The 15,653-nt window shown below is 48.4% G+C and overlaps 1 protein-coding gene across 9 annotated transcripts in view; it reads right to left on the reverse strand.

Annotated features, from left to right (window-relative positions):
* CDH1 (cadherin 1) overlaps window positions 1–15,653 on the reverse strand; it is a 92,429-nt gene that overhangs the window by 75,062 nt on the left and 1,714 nt on the right. The gene's annotated exons all lie outside the window — the stretch shown is intronic.

Consider the following 15,653-nt stretch of genomic DNA (forward strand, 5'->3'; position numbering starts at 1 on the left):
TTTAAAATGGAAGCCAATGTGAGGTCAGTAACACCCCTTTTATTCTGGGCTTTCAAAGGAGCCAAGGGATCTTAAAGCTTCATGTACCCAAAGGCCAGAACCAGTAAAGGACTTGGGGTGGACCTTGGGGCTCCTCCCTGGGCCAGAAGTGAAGAACCTAGAAGGCAGACGTTCCCGGAAACGGAGCTGCTGGGCACGGGGAGGGGTAAACGCGGGCCAGGCTGGGAGGCTCCCTTTTCCCGTCGGCCCCAGGCCATGAGCCGGTGACCCTTTGTTTTACTGTTTGAAAATGGAACTGTCACCGTACCGACCCCAAGGGTTGGTGCAGGGATTTCAAAACGAAATCCTACATGAGTCGTTGAGGACTCAATCAGCGGACAGTGCAACGAACATTATGATTCTTGCTTATTAACCATGTTGTTATTATTCTAATTCTGACACCTATCAGCTGTGCGACTCTGGTCCAGCCACCTGACAGCACGGAAACAGCCAAATTCACGTGTAAACTGAGAAACTACATGACTCGGTTAAGGCTCCTTCTAACTTTGCTCCCAATAAACGGATTTTCTAAAACAGACCCTTTCTCTGTGAGATTAATGCTGAACCTAGAGGGACGGTCCTTGAAGGTTACAGAGACCCTGGAATTCTGTCCGGAACAGGGCTCCCATGGCAAGGGATTGAGGGGGGACAAGCAGATGACCTGGTGCGACCACGGGGGATCCGGGTGGCACAGTTGTTGAAGGAGCTGCCAGTGTTTGCAACAGGCGGGTCCAGGGCTTCCAACCGATTTCAGAAGTCTGCCCCTAGCCCAGCGGTTCTCAACCTGTGGGTCGCGACCCCTTTGGCGGTGGAACGACCCTTTCACAGGGGTCGCCTAAGACCATCCTGCATATCAGATATTTACATTACGATTCATATCAGTAGCAACGAAAATAATTTTATGGTTGGGTCACAACATGAGGAACTGTATTTAAAGGGCCAGCAGGTTGAGAACCAGCCCCTCCTGCTGCAATTCCGCCCCCTTTCCTTTTATTCTGTTCTCCGTGGGCCACATGGAGGATATGGCCTTTGCAAGTAGTTGAAAGCAGATTAACTAGTTCTCAGCTTTCTCAAAAGGCCAGCAGCAAAGGCTGGGGGAGTCAGTCATCCACACAGCTCCCCACCGGGCGGCTTAAGGATCCGGGGGCAAGCACAGCCTGTAGAACTACTGAGGGGCACAGTGGGAGGCGGGGCAGGGACCCCTGCAAGAATAACTCAGCAGCTTCGGTGTGAGAAGTTGCCCCTGGCTCCATACCAATGCTGATCCTATTTACCATCAGAAAACCCTAATTGCCTAATCCCGTGGTTGGCAAACTGCGGCTCGAGAGCCACTTGCGGCTCTTTGGCCCCTTGAGTGTGGCTCTTCCTAAGCCTTAGGAGTACCCTAATTAAGTTAATAACAATGTACCTACCTATATAGTTTAAGTTTAAAAAAGTTGGCTCTCAAAAGGCATTTCAATCGTTGTACTGTTGACATTTGGCTCTGCTGACTAACTGGTCAGCAGTTTGCCGACCACTGGTCCCTCTCCAATGCCCAGACGGGTCCAGCAAGGAATCTGTGCCCTGCAATCGGTAAAAATCCAGAGGCCGGAGACCTCCATATTGCACGCTCTCCTGCACACAGCCTCTAAAATGCTCTTGACATTGCTTTAACAGCAAAAGCCCAGAAACAACCAGTATCCGTCAATACAGGGCTACAATGGAATACTATACATCCGTTAAAAATGAGGGCACTCTCCAAGCTATTTCAAGTAAACAAGAACAGTGTGTATAATATGATACTTTCTGAGTTAAGTTAGGGGAGTGGGGGTAAGCATATCTAATTCAAGAAACACTGGGAATAACTGGGAATATATATATATTTATATATGATTTTTCTAGTGGTTATGACAAGGGACCTGAGAGTTCACAAAGAAGCATTAGCCAGGTAGGTACAGTACACAGGTGGTGGCCTAAGCTTTGGGGTCAGTGGATCAGGGTTCTAACCTCTGCCTGCCATTTACTAGCTTTGTGGCGTCAGATAAGTCACTAACTCTCTCTGAGTGTCAGTTTACTCCTCTGTAAAATGGAGATGATACTAGAATCAAGTTCATAGGATGATTGAACCAAATAGGCGTGACTATAAATTAGCAAGAGTTGCTTCTTGATGGTCTACCTGATTGGCAGCAAACAATTTGCACAGTGGGTGTTGGGTCCAGAGGAATGTCTTAGATTTGGGGAAGGCAAGGAGCAAACAGACCAGGGGGTGTACCCCTTCCTCATCCTTATTCTCTCTGGCTCCTTTGGCTGTTATCGTGTGTTTTTTCACTTCCTTGATACAGTTCTCAAGGCCTCATAGTGAAAACGCAATACGTCAGAGTGTTTGCTCTGTGCCAGGCACTGAACGCACTTTATGTATGTGCACTCACTGAGTCCTCATCCCAACCCTGTGAGGCAGGAGCGATGGTGTCACAGGTGAGGCGACTGAGGCACGGAAAGGTTAAGTAACTCGCCCACCGTCACGTGGCAAACAAGAGCTAGACGGGATTTGAAGCCATCCGATCAGGCCTCTCACTGCAGCCCTCCCCATTCATCTTCACTCTCAGAGGGAGGCCTGGGGAAAGCGTGTTCCTCTGTGTCACAGGTTAAAAGAGAAATAAGTGCTGAAGATTAAAGTCACAACCTTGACCTCCAATCTCCGCTGAAACCAGGAGGAAAGCCTCACACCTGGTAAGTGAAGTACAGTTTCCTAGGGTGAACCGCCTCCCCAAGTCTGACGTGTGTCCACGGTTCAAGTGAGAGGATTAGCGAGAGGGAAAAAGCGAGAGGGAAATCGTCACTCACTCCAAAGTCCAAAGAAAACTCAGCACAATTCACATGGGACGTTTCCAAATCAAAGGCTCAGATGACAAGCTCCGAAACACCCACGTGCGAGGCATAGAAGAGCCTTTCTTTATAAACGCAGACTTAGGAAGGCAAAGGGTGAAGGCGGTACACCCACAAAGTCTAATTTCTCCAGAAAGTTTAGTCATGATTGCAAGCCCGGGGTTTGGGGTGGTAATGAAAACTGGACACAGGAACTTCACCAAGCAACTGCTGGACACAGTCACCGCTGCAGAAACCCCAGGCTTCTTGCTAAGAATGAAGGGATCGAGGGCCAGGATCTCCGGGGATTTATGAGTAAGAATGGCACCGAGAGTACCTGGGACGGTGAGAGGGTGATGTCACAGCTGATTCAACCTCTGATACCGATAGCCTTACAGGAGAGGCTCTCAATGTCGGTGATTCAGAGCCTCGCTCCACCTGCCAATAAATGTCCCTCCGCTGACTCAGTGGGTGACGTTCTCAATAGGAAAGCCACGGCATTTCCCACAAACACCAGTTGGTCATCTCGTTCCCTTTTCAAACACGCCCACACAATGGTGATGAAGAATTTGTGGGGGAGGAAGTTTGCAGTCTTTGAAAATCTTCTTACTGAATCCAGACTTTATTCTAACTAGCGGGTCCTATGACACCAATATACATATACCTCCTCCCACCTCACACCACCCCCCCCAAAAAAACTCATGCCCAAGAAGTCATGATGCCAATTTATAGGACAATCTCCTCCCCCCGCCATGAAGAAGTTAAGAAAACTAGACTAGAACCATATTCCTCTTGCGCAACATGCCAATGAGTGAGTAGCTCGGAATGAGTATAGATCCTGGTTTGAACGGCATACCCTTTAAAGGAGACGCGGTGACAATTAGGTCTCAGGGTTATTCCTCTAGAAAAATGCCTGCTCAGAGAACAGTCTTATTTTTTTTAATATATTTTATGGATTTTTTACAGAGAGGAAGGGAGAGGGATAGAGAGCTAGAAACATCGATGAGAGAGAAACATTGATCAGCCGCCTCCTGCACACTCCCCACTGGAGATGTGCCCGCAACCAAGGTACATGCCCTTGACCAGAATTGAACCTGGGACCCCTCAGTCCGCAGGCCGACGCTCTATCCACTGAGCCAAACCGGCTACGGCGAGAATAGTCTTTTTAAATGGCACCAATATGGAGTGAAAGAATGTGCATAGTCCAACTCCTTCAAAACACCGTCCAATTCCAACGTCTATTAAGCACCTCACTTATCAGGTCTTTTCACAGATGTCATTCTTCTTAGCGATGACTCCTGCATCTCTCTCCCCACCAGCACACCCTTCCTGCTATATATGCTGTTTTTCCCTCCATAGATCGCCATCTCTCTGCCTCCTTCTGTCTCCTCCGACTAGAAGGGAAGTCCACAAGGGCGGGATTTCGTCTCTTTCATCCCATATATCCCCGATGCCCAGCACAGAGCCAGTGCCGGCAGGCACTCAACATAAATTGTTCAGTGAATGCCCAAATGACTGCCTCTGTCTCCGGAAGGCCTTCTCTCCCGCCGAGGCCTTCGGAGCAGGAATCATCCACCCCCTTCACCTGGCGCTCACACACTGGCTGAAAAGGGCACAGGTTTGGAGTCCAGCAGCCACCAGAACCAGCAGCCAGTCTTTGCCACTTCCTGTCCCCATGACCCACCCATACCTTACTCAGCCTCTCAGGGTCAACAAATGTGGCTTCTCACTGGCTGTTGTGATGTTTCATGTCTTATTGGAAACATAGTAAGTGGGAAGGACTAGTCAATGCACCGTTGCTTGTGATAAGAATCGAGTAGGGCCCTGACCGGTTTGGCTCGGTGGATAGAGCGTCGGCCTGCGGACTGCAGGGTCCCAGGTTCGATTCCGGTCAAGGGCATGTACCTTGGTTGTGGGCACATCCCCAGTAGGGGGTGTGCAGGAGGCAGCTGATCAATGTTTCTCTCTCATCGATGTTTCTAACTCTCTATCCCTCTCCCTTCCTCTCTGTAAGAAAATCAATAAAATATATTTAAAAAAAGAGAATTGAGTATGAAACAACAATTTTTGTTTTTTTTAGTAAGTATCTCTCAAATATTGCATGGGGCCTACTGATACTGATAAAGAAATTAGTCCTTATTTACCTAAAATTCAAATGTAACTGGTTGTCCTGTATTTTTAAATAAATATATATATATATTTTATTTTAGAGAGGAAGGGAGAGAGAGAAATAGAAACATCAATGATGAGAGATAATCATTGATTGGCTGCCTCCTGCACGCTCCACACGGGGGATCAAGCCTGTAACCCGGGCATGTGCCTAGACCGGGAATTGAACCGTGACCCCCTGGTTCATAGGTCAACGCTCAACCACTGAGCCATGCCGGTCAGGCTGTCCTGTATTTTTAATCTGTTAAATCTGGCAACTCTGCCCATTAGGCAGTTACCTTCCTGAAAGCAGGGTGATGTTGCTTACATCAAGATTAATAAAATACTGTCCTATAATATCTCTCAATGAATACTGAGTGATCAGATGGATTTCAGAGCTGTGAGGTTTTTATCGTGGCCATGAGCTGATTGAGTTAGCCTCAGGTTATTGTCTTTGCGTTTTTCGCACCTCTCACCAAGTTCCTTCCAAGCTCCTTTTCATTGCCAAGAACTAGGAGAATGGACACCGGGTCTTGAACAATTAATGGGCCTGCAGGACACTGCAGATACCCAGGAGGAGGTGTTGGGTGTATCTGGGAGCCTTGCTCAAGGAAGGTGTTACTCAGACAATAGGAAACCAGACAGATGGCCCTGGCGGGCTCAGATCGCTGTTTAGATTTTGATCTGGTGCTTCCTTACACCCAGGCAGAAATGTTCACCTGACCTTTAGACTCCAGACTGCAAGCTGTTTTGTGACAAGACAATTAGGTAAGGTTACATCAGGGGTGTGCAGGGCTCAGAGAAACTCGGGAGTGCCAAGCAGAGACACATGCCCTGAGAACAGCCCCTCCTCTTTGTTTCTTTCTGTGGTTCCTACTGAAAAGGTCCCCTCTTTTCTTTAAAACAAAAGGCACAATTACACCTGAAACTGTTATTTGTCAATGATATCTCAATTTTTTAAAAATATATTTGTATTGATTTCACAGAGAAAGGGTGAGGGAGAGAGAGATAGAAACATCAATGATGAGAGAGAATCATTGATCAGCCGCCTCCTGCACACTCCCAACTGGGGATCGAGCCCGCAACCTGGGCATGGGCCCTTGACCAGAATCGAACCTGGGACCCTTCAGTCCGCAGCCTGACACTCTATCCACTGAGCCAAACCAGCCAGGGCTATCTCAATATTTTTAAAAAAGCATAGTGGAATAGCTTCTAAAAGCAAAAGACACGCACGCACACACACACACACACTCTGAAACCTGATTCATTCATTCATTAATACTACTGAGTACCTATTATGTGCCAGGCGCTATGATAGATACAATACAGCCTGTGAACTAAGTAAGACAAAAAATCCCGGGCCTCCTAGAGCTTATGTCCTGGTGCAAGGAGACAATGGACAGAAGTAAGTGAAATACTAGTACATAGGATGTTAGATGGTGAAAAGTGCTGCAAAAGAAAAGAAAACAAAGAAGAGTTTCGGAGGAAGAGGTTACTGTCTCAAATAGGGGGTTCAAGGAAGGCCTTACTGAGAGGTTGACATTTGAGCAAAGACTTAAGGACGTTAGGAGTGAGCCAAGCGGAGAGCAGGGGGAAATTCTGTAAACAGCAGTAACAGCCAGGGCGAAGAGCCTGTGGTGGAAGTGTGTCTGTGTGCTCTAGGCTCAGTCAGGAAGTACCGAGGGGAAGAGATAGAGAGGTGATTAGGGGGCAGATCGTGGAAACCTTGTAAGACACAGCAAGGACTTTGACTTTTAGTCTGTGTAAAATGGGAACTACGGGCAGAGTTTGAGTGAGACGGATATGTTCTAACTCTGCTGGGTAGAGAAAAGACTGTGTCGGGGGAAGTGAAGGGGAAGCAGAGACACCGGAAAGGAGGCCGCTGCAATAAGCTAAGTGAGGACCCTCTCAGACTTCTTTTGGGAAAGTTCTTCTGGGAACAGACAAGGCATATCAGCGCATTTCAATGCCAAACCACAGAAACAGAGGTCCTTAGACTTCAACTTGCCCCGGTATCACATAACTGAAAGGCTTTCGGCTTGTTACAAGCTCTCCTAATTACAAAGCCCAGTAATTATTATCTCGGCCTCGGCCAATTATCCCACGGGGTCCTGTGCTGGCTACCTTTTATGATTTTGCTCCTGGGGAACAGGTTCAACCCTTCCAGGCAGGCCCCATTCGGTCCTAGAAGTAACATCAGAGCAGAGCTCACTGCATGTGGGGAGTCCTCCCTCTTTCCGGGGAGGGAGCCACACCCTGATCGCTGCCCGGCTCCTGCACCCTGAGTGAGCCCTAGGTGGGACATGAGCTTGTTTAGGACAGTTTTCTTCCCACCCTCCAATCTAAATGCCACAATAATTGCATCCTCAGGGACTCAGTTGAAAAGACAGACAGAAGGGAAAATAAGTGCTGTTCGCCGAGCATTTACTTGGAGATGGAAGTCAAAAGGGAAAGAGGCTCTGCCCTGACCCGATAGCTAGACTGGTTTAGAACATCGTCCAGATAGGCCCAGGTTGCAGACTTGGTCCCAGGTCAGGGCACATAACAAGAAGTAACCAATGAATGCATCGACAGGATGTTTCTTTCCCTCTCTCTCAAATCAATAAATTTAAAAAAGAATTATCTTTTTTTTAAAAAAGGGAAAGAGGCTGAAAATTGCCCAAAATCGAAAGACAAAAGAGATCTGTCAAAGACAAAAGAGACTGAATTCCAGCATCACAATTAAAATTGGTGAGATGCAAAGGTACAAGGAGGGAATCCTTTTCCCTTAGAACAGTGATTTTCAACCTTTCCATCTCCTGGCACACATGAACAAATTGCTAATATCTGCAGTTCGAAATAAACATTTTTTGGCAATATGAAAAAAAAGATATAATTTTGATACATTCATACTGGACAGCTATTGTGTTAACTTGTTTCTTTTTTAACGTTTCTTTTTAAAAATATATTTTTTATTGATTTCAGAGAGGAAGAGAGGGGGAGAGAGAAACATCAATAATGAGAATCATTGATAGGCTGCCTCCTGCACACCCCACACTGGAGATTGAGCCCAGAAACCCAGGCGTGTGCCCGTGCCCTGACCAGTAATCGGCTGAGCCGCACCGGCCAAGCTGTCATTTTTTTTTATTTGGCAATCCAAAGGAAAAGGTCAGGGCCCCTGACTAGTCAGGCATTGCCTGTCTTAAAAATTCTTGTGGCACACTGGTTGAAAACTGCTGCCTTAGAAAGGTGAATTAGGTTCCACTGGAGATGCTGGTTGGCACAAGGCACAGAGGGGTACCGATGAGAGCACAGGTTATGAAAGATAAAAGTCCAGGGCTGTTGCCCTGGCCAGGGTGGCTCAGGTGGTTGAATGTCATCCTATCCACTGAAAGGTTGCTGGTTCAATTCCTGGTCAGGGCACATGCCTGGGCTCGATCTCCAGTAGGGGGCATGCAGGGAGCAGCTGATTGATATTAAGCTCTCACATCCATGTTCTCTCTCTCTCTCTCTCTCTCTCTCTCTCTCTCTCTCTCACTTTCTCTCTCTAAAATATCAATAAAATCTTTAAAAAAAAAAAAAAAAGCCCAGGACTGTAGCCTCAGCGCTGCCATTACCCAGCTGGGTGACCTCAGGCAAGTCGTCCAACCTCTCTGAGCCTGTTTCCTCTTCTAGAGCAGGGGATAATGACAATTCCTGACTTACGCCACGGTGAGGCTTAGCTGAACCATCAAGTCTACAAGGCCCTTTGCAGGACCCACACCTCATACTGGGTAGAAATAGTTCTATTTTTACTTGTTGGCCACCCCCAAATACATGCTGTCAGTATAGCCCTTCTATCATTTTATGCTCCAGTTTGATTAAGGAAAAACACCAATTTCTTACCCAAACCCATATTTAAACCGGTGACTAGCATTCTTCCAAGCTCCAGACCTGAAATTCCCAAGCACTTCTTTGATAACAATACCTACTTCTGTGTCCTCACTCACTCACCACTCTCCTAACCAAAAACTTTCTCCTTCCCCACTGGTTCCTCTTTCTTGTCTGTTCCCAGTATGAGTGCAAAGTAGAAGCTGCTAGAATTAACTCTTGCTTAGAGCCACTTAGCTGCTGGAATCTTAATGTCTTTCCTCAAATCAAAACTATTTTGACTTCAGGGAGACAGGCTCCCAGTACCTTTGCTTAAAAGCCCCACGGGGACACTGGGACACAGGTTGTCTCTAGACGCTGGCAGGGCAGCGAACTGATACAGTCCTTGCGAAGAGCACTATCTGTCAAAATTACAAAGGCACGTGCCCTGACCCCGCAGGCCCATCTGTGGCAATTTACCTTCTGCATCCACCAGGATGTGTGCAAAAGGACATATATGCTACGTTATTCCCTGGAGTGCTGTCTTCTGAAATCAGACACAACCCAGTGTCTATCGGGGGCAGGTTAAATAAGACTATGGCACATCCCTGCCGCGCAACTATATCAAGTCAAAGAATGTGGAAGATCGATATAGAGAGAGAGAACACACAACTGTACTGTTGGGCAAAACGAAGGTATGGAACAGTGTTATCCCTACGCTACTCTTTGAGTAAAAAGATTGTTATTAAATTTATGTTTACATAAAGAAATGACTTTTTTTTTGTATTCCCATAAGGAAACCCTGAAAAATATACACAAGAGACCAATAAAATCAGTTATCTACGAACTAATTGATTATCTGTGCTGTGGGGAAGAACTGGGTAGAGTAGAATGAGGTGGAGACTTTTTCCCTTCAAAAAAAGATATTTTATTGATTTTCAGAGAGAGACAAAGAGAGTGAAACATTGATTGGCCACCTCCTGCATGCTCCCAGCCTTCAACTGGGGATCGAGCCACAACCTTGAGGTGCACAGGGCCCAACCAACTGAGCCACACTGGCCAGGGCAAGACTTTTCCACTTTTTAATCAAATGCATGATTTGCCTACTAAAGGAATAGAAAGAGAACATCCTCTATTAGCTGCAGACTGAGGTCCAGGCCTAACCCTGGCCGACCTAGGCAGCTCATCAGGGACCCTCTCCTCCTATAAGCCACCCTCCCTGTTCCAGAAGGCACAGAGCCAGCCTGACTCCACTATGCCCTGCTGCACCTCTGGGCACCCCATTTCCTCTTCCTGGAGAGCTCTTTCCCCTTCTCTGTCTGGCTGATGTAGACGCACTCTCATTCTTCAAAGACTCGCAGGTGAAACCACTCCTTGCATCCGCTGAACGTGTCCCCACCCCATGGAATCCTGAGAGTAAACGGACTGGACTTACAACCCCTGGACACTTTCTCTCAGAGATTTTCTGGAATGTCCCTGCGGGCAGGGGCTGGGCCTTAAGTCAGCAGAAGAAGTCTGTGCCCTGGCTACTTCTTTAGGTCCCCCCGCCCCACCCCCTCCCATCCCACCTGCTCCACTCGCACCCACAGAGCTCTCCGTCCCCAGCCCGGCAGAATGACCAGCCGTGCCGCTCCCCAGGCAGCGGTGCCCTGGGATCCCCGGGCTCAGGCTGGCAACCCGATGCCCACACCCTGCCTGGCACCAGGTATTTACTCAAACCTGTGTGACCTAGCTGCTGGAGGTGTCCAGTGCCATGTCCAGAACCCCACCCTCTTTACATAAAAAGATTATTATTAAATTTACGTTTGCATCAAGAAATGACTCCTTTTGTGCTCCCATAAGGAAACCCTGGGGAAAAAAAAAGGATACACAAAAGACCAATAAAATCAATTACCTGTGAGGAACTAATTGGGACTGTAGCTCAGGGAATTAGCAGGCGGGCATATCTGTGTTTTTGCAGTGCTCCAGGTGATTCGATGCTGAGCCACGTGGGCGAACCAGAGTCTCAGGGGCTGGGGCAGAGCGTTTATGGCAACGGGAAAACAGACTGGTATCCTTGAGCATGTGGATTATGAATACTTTTACAAACCAAGCAGAAACTGAAACGTCTACGGTCATCCTGACTTCCCCACCCCCAGGTGCTCCTGGCCCCACTCCTCCCACGCCGATTCTAAACAATATTCACGAGCAGGTCAACAGGCAAACCCGCTTCAGCCCACCCCAAGCGCACTGCACAGTGGCAAGCAATACCAGAATTTCCTTTCCCAGCAAAGGGCACTTTGGTCTAGTCACTGTTTGCAGAGTGGTGTTTGCTTTAAACCAGAAGCAGAGAGACTGAGGAAACTGGTTTGGCTGGTTTGCTGGGCAGGAGGGAAGCACAGAGAGAGGTTTGAACTGGAGGTAAAACACATGGGAGGAGGTGCCTCAAACAGAAAGCACCAAATACTCGAGGCGGGTGGGGTGGGAGGGGAGGAGGCGTAATATTCATTAAGTACTTGACACACCCTATGGCTTGGATACTATTCTGCCCATTTTACAGATGGGAAAACAGAGGCTTAGAGAGTCCTTGTCCAATGTCCCCCAGCTGGCAAGGGGCATTACCTGGATTGCAATCTAGGCAGTCTGACTCAAGAACCCTCTAAATGTTGGGAAGATGCTGGCAGGGCCTAGCGGGGGAAGAGGAGGACTGGAGGTAGATTAAGAGGAAGGAAAGGGAAGAGGGAAAGTGCAGAAAGAGAAGGGACCTAAAGCCCTGCCAAGCGTAAGCTGAGGTATATAAATGGGAAACAAGTTAGAGAGAGGAAGAAAGGCCACCCCTATTTGTTTCTAATTGACCAAAGATGAAAAACACTTAAAAATGACTAACTGCCCTTCCATTTCCGAATCTGAGGTCTCCTTTCTCTGCCCTCCGAGGCTTTCAGAGGGAAGCACTCAGTACACTGTATCCCAGGGACACACTTATCACAAAGCTTCAAGAGCCACAGCCCCAACTCTTCCCTGCCCATTTACAACCACCGGCTAGGGCTGGCCTGAGGCCACAGAGTTTAAGAGGAAAAGGATCAGCCAGGCCTGCGGGAGTGGTCAATATTTATTCAGTCGTTTATTCATGTATTCAAAACGGTATCTGACTGCCTACTCCGTCCCTAAGAAATAGGAGCCACCATTTCATGACTCCTTATCTTTTTTTTTTCTTCCCTTATCTCTTTACATTTGTCCCACTTGCCTTTATGTCCAGCCCACATCTGCTTTATTCATTACGGTAATCCCAGGGCCTAGCCCAGTGCTGGCACTCAATAGTCAGGGGTTGACTCAACGACTGAATGAATAGGAACGTTTAATTCTCATGGCAAACCTGTATTGTTGCCTCCCATTTCACACATGGGGAAACTGAGGCTCGCAGAAGTAAACTGACTTACCCAAGGTCACACAGCTAATAGCTGAAATTCAAACCCGGATCTTTCAGGTACTTAAGAGAGCCACCCCACCCAGCCAAACGAATTTCATTCATCTCCTTGAAAGCCCAGAGCCCGGAGAGGAGATGGAAGCTGGGGCAGCGTGGAAACCCAGAAGTCTGGATTGTGACAGGCGCCTCCCGGGGACTTTTGGGTTTTGGCAGCTTCTGGGAGATGAGAGAGCTGATTGCTTCAGCGTCTGGCTTATCTGGGGCTACGCTTGGAAGGGAATGCGTAACAGACACCAAGGTGAGCATTTCGGAAGAAAAGGCTGGCTCAATAAAAAGCCCCGGAGAGCAAACAGGGATTTCCATAACCACCTGGCTGGCAGCGAGGGAGGGCAGGAGCAGCAGCCTTCCTTAAATGGCCGTGCAGGGCCCGGGGCCTCGGGCCTCGGCTCCTAGTGAGACACAAAGGCAAGGGCAGGAGGACGAGTAGTCTCCTCCCCGTGAGCTCTGACACAGACTTGAGTCCTCTGGGAAGCGATGGTGAGGAGTCTGAGAGGTGGGGGAGTGGGGATCTGATGATGTAAGATCATCCCAAAGCAGGTTTCTCTCTGGTTTTTTTTTTTTTTTTAAAGCCCATTTAATTAGGGGGCCGGCATAAGGTTCCCACCACCTTTCAGCACATCCTTTAGAAAGAAGAGGAAATGGGTGTACTTAATCCACGCAGGTGGGTGCCTGTGAGCAAGGTCAATCCATCATGCAGCCAGAGCTCAGACCCAAAATACAAGCCTTGTTTGCCCAAAGCCAGGTGGCAGAGGAAGCAAAGCAAGGAAATCATGGGTTTCAAACCCTGCCGCCTTCCTCCCCACCACCTCCCGTCGACTTAAAGCGGAGTGAGACCTGAAAACCAACCTGTGCTCAGAAAAGGGAAGATAATCAGAAACTAAAGAACCCATTTACAGCTGGGTTGGTTTGTGTTTTAGGTTGTTTTTTTTTGGGGGGGGGGTTGTTTTTAAAACATTCTCCATTCTAGAACGTGGAGGGAAACCAATAGAACAAATACAAGGATCTCATGGGGCACAAAAATGCCCCAAAGCCCCCCGAGTTTAGCCAAATCCTACTTGTGACGCTCTGTGGTCACTGGTGGACAAAAAGTGACAGGGTCTGCCGAAACCGGTTTGGCTCAGTGGATAGAGCGTCGGCCTGCAGACTGAAAGGTCCCAGGTTCGATTCTGGTCAAAGGCATGTACCTGGGTTGCAGGCATATCCCCAGTAGGAGATGTGCAGGAGGCAGCTGATCGGTGTTTCTCTCTCATCGATGTTTCTAACTCTCTATCCCTGTCCCTTCCTCTCTGTAAAAAAATCAATAAAATATATTTTTTTAAAAAAAAGTGACAGGGTCCTTGTTTTCAAACTCCCGTGCAGCAAATTCTCCACGGAGCCACTGGGCTCTGGAGTGGGCCGCTTTCAAAGAATTAAAACGCAGGAGCCATGGAACTCCACCCAGGGTTCTAACCTGGTGTCGTGGATAGACTGGGGGTGAGGGATGCCCATGGAACCTTGCGATTGTGTGCAAATTCTCCCTGGGGCCAATGTTTAAGCCTGGTGGTAATGTAACGTTCCTACATTTTCTACACGGTCCTAAGAGAGTGAGGCCACCTCCCTAAACCACCCCGCCCCCTGCTTTTTTAAATCACAAAGCCAGTTCCCAGTGGTCCCCTATGTGGTTTCTCACAAGGGCACTTCTGTCCTGGGGTAATTCCACACTGGATTGATGGGAAGGGACCCCATAGACCAGCGTGGGCAAACTACGGCCCGCCGGCCGGATCCGGCCCGTTTGAAATGAATAAAACTAAAAAAAAAAAAAAAAAAAAAAAAAAAGACTGTAACCTTTTATGTAATGATGTTTACTTTGAATTTATATTAGTTCACACAAACACTCCATCCATGCTTTTGTTCCGGCCCTCCGGTCCAGTTTAAGAACCCATTGTGGCCCTCGAGTCAAAAAGTTTGCCCACCCCTGCCATAGACCAAAACGCCCCCCAAAGTGAAATGTCAAGAAATCTGTTGAGTGGATACGGGTGTGCGGCCATAAAGGGACCTGAAACCAGCCACACAAGCAGCTGGTGGAGACCGCCTCTCCCATCAAGACCACCCGCTGCGGACCCCTCCACCTCCCACCTGGTCTGAGCTGTCTCCATCACCACCGCCTCCTCTAGGGTGGGCCCTGTCAACACCTCCGCTCTTCCAGGCACACAGGGGGGATGGAGTCCGCTTCGCAGTGGACGCGAATTCCCCGAGCACCCTCTTTCCTTGTTGAGATTACAGAGACGAGAAGGGAGAGCCGGAGAGGGGCCAGCGGGAAACCCTGAGCAGACAACTGCGTTGCTTTCTGCTTCAGTTTTCTCGTCTCCAAATCGGGAGAACAATGGCGCCCGCCCTCCTCAGGCTCTTGGGAAGATGAAAGGAGGCAAAATACGGGAAGCACTTGCCCCACCGTCCAGTGAACAGCAACCAATAGGTGTCGTTATTAATAATAATGACGAATATGTCACAATAGTATTATTGGTCAAACACAAGAGGGATACAAACGAATCCCACCCACCCCTGGCGCTACCAGAAAACACAGTGACCAGCACGTGTGTTGGGGCACCCCATACACACCTGCACACGCACTCCCGTTTCTAATCCCTGAGCCCTTCCTTCTTCAAGGCTGGGTCAGCGTTGACTCCTTCCAGAAGCCAATCCTCCCGGCCCGCTGATACCCATCAAACATTCCAGGCACCAAAACACCCATGTCCCACTGTGCCCTCTCAGTGGGTGCTGGGACATTCTTAGCAACCTGCGGGAGCAGGCAGTGCGGAGGGCAGGGCTGGAATATCCCTCTATCTCAGTTCATTCCCAGGTGCCTAGCACAGGGTGGGGCAGAACATCAAGCAGGGACTGGCCAAGTAAGACGGACCCACGGCAAAAATCCGGCAAACACTTCCTGCCTGACCCCATAGAACGCTCCACACGCCACACACGGGCCTCAGGAAAGCAAACACATTTTAATCAATCAAGCTTCAGTTTCTTTCTCTGTAGGGGGGAGGGTGGGGAGGACTGGGAGGGAATGCCACCCACTATTGGAACAAATTCCAAAGTTCAAAAAAAAATTTTTTTTTTCAAACAACAGGGTGATAGCTGTAGATGTTTCACGTGGCCCAAGATTAGAAGAATAAGCAATGAATTCCCTCAGGGGATTGTGGGTGATTTCTGGCTTCAAAAAGTGTTTCTCTTATTGTTATGATAACTCGCCCAATCAACTAAAATCAGGCGGGAGGAGAAAGCGGTTTGGGAAGGGGAAAAAAAAGCATCTGGGAATCGGTGAAACCAGAAGAGAAACCAACCTTCCCTT

The sequence above is a fragment of the Myotis daubentonii genome, chromosome 15 (assembly GCF_963259705.1).
Source record: "Myotis daubentonii chromosome 15, mMyoDau2.1, whole genome shotgun sequence".
In the NCBI taxonomy this organism is placed as follows: domain Eukaryota; kingdom Metazoa; phylum Chordata; class Mammalia; order Chiroptera; family Vespertilionidae; genus Myotis; species Myotis daubentonii.